Genomic DNA, 1,231 nt, shown 5'->3' with positions numbered 1-1,231 from the left:
ATTTCAGGAAATCCCAATTTTTTTGGCAATTACCAATTAAGAAAATCCCAATTTTCAGGATTTCTGATTTCAGGAAATCCCAATTTTTTTGGGCAATTCCAATTAAGAAAATCCCAATTTTTGGGATTTCTAATTTCAGGAAATCCCAATTTTTTTGGCAATTACCAATTAAGAAAATCCCAATTTTCAGGATTTCTGATTTCAGGAAATCCCAATTTTTTTGGCAATTACCAATTAAGAAAATCCCAATTTTTGGGATTTCTAATTTCAGGAAATCCCAATTTTTTTGGCAATTCCAATTTAGGAAATCCCAAATTTCGGGGTTTCTGATTTCAGGAAATGCCATTTTTGGTCGTTTTTAACCGTTTCTGCCCCTTTTCCCCCCAGGGAGGTTTTTTGGGGCAGTTTTTAAACTTTTCCTTTTATTTTTTTCAGGATTTCTTTGGGATTTTTTTGCCATTTTTTCCGATTTTTTTGTGTTTATTTTTGGGATTTTTGGGTTTTTGGGAGGAAATTTTGGGGGATTTTTGGGGTTTTTTTAGGATTTTTTTGGGTGATTTGGGCTCCACCCTGAGCTCGAAATTTGGGGGATTTTGGGGGGTTTTGGGGATTTTTTGGGATTTTTTTGGGATTTTTTGGAGGGGTTTTGGGGGGGTTTAAGGGGATTTTTGGTGATTTTTTGGTGATTTTTTGTGATTTCTCGTGATTTTTTTGTGATTTTTTTGTGATTTTTTTGTGATTTTTTGTAATTTTTTTTATTTTTGGGGGAGGTTTGGGGCTTTTGGGGGCTTTTGGGATTTTTTGGTATTTTTTGGGGGGGAGTTTGAGGGGTTTTGGGGTTTTTTGTGATTTTTTTGTGGATTTTTTGGCATTTTTTGTGATATTTTTTGTATTTTAGGGGGGATTTTTAGGGGATTTTGGGGGGATTTTTGGGGATTTTGAGGGAATTTTTGGAAGGATTTTTAGGGGATTTTTGGGGGGATTTTAATGGGATTTTGGGAGGGTTTTTAATGGGATTTTGGGGATAATTTGAGAAGGGTTTTATGGGATTTTGGGAGGGTTTTTGCTGGGATTTTGGGGATAATTTGGGGGTTTTTGGTGCCTCCAGGACCATCTGCTCCTCCCAGCCCGGAGCCACAACAAAACCTCGAGGCCCAAAATGTCCCTGGTGATGCCAGCGGCGGCTCTCAACGGTGAGGGGAGACCCAAAACACCCCAAAATCACCCCAAA

Source organism: Passer montanus, unplaced genomic scaffold (genome assembly GCF_014805655.1).
Source record: "Passer montanus isolate IOZ18808 unplaced genomic scaffold, ASM1480565v1 scaffold409, whole genome shotgun sequence".
NCBI classification, from domain to species: domain Eukaryota; kingdom Metazoa; phylum Chordata; class Aves; order Passeriformes; family Passeridae; genus Passer; species Passer montanus.
Note: the sequence above shows the minus strand (reverse complement) of the source record.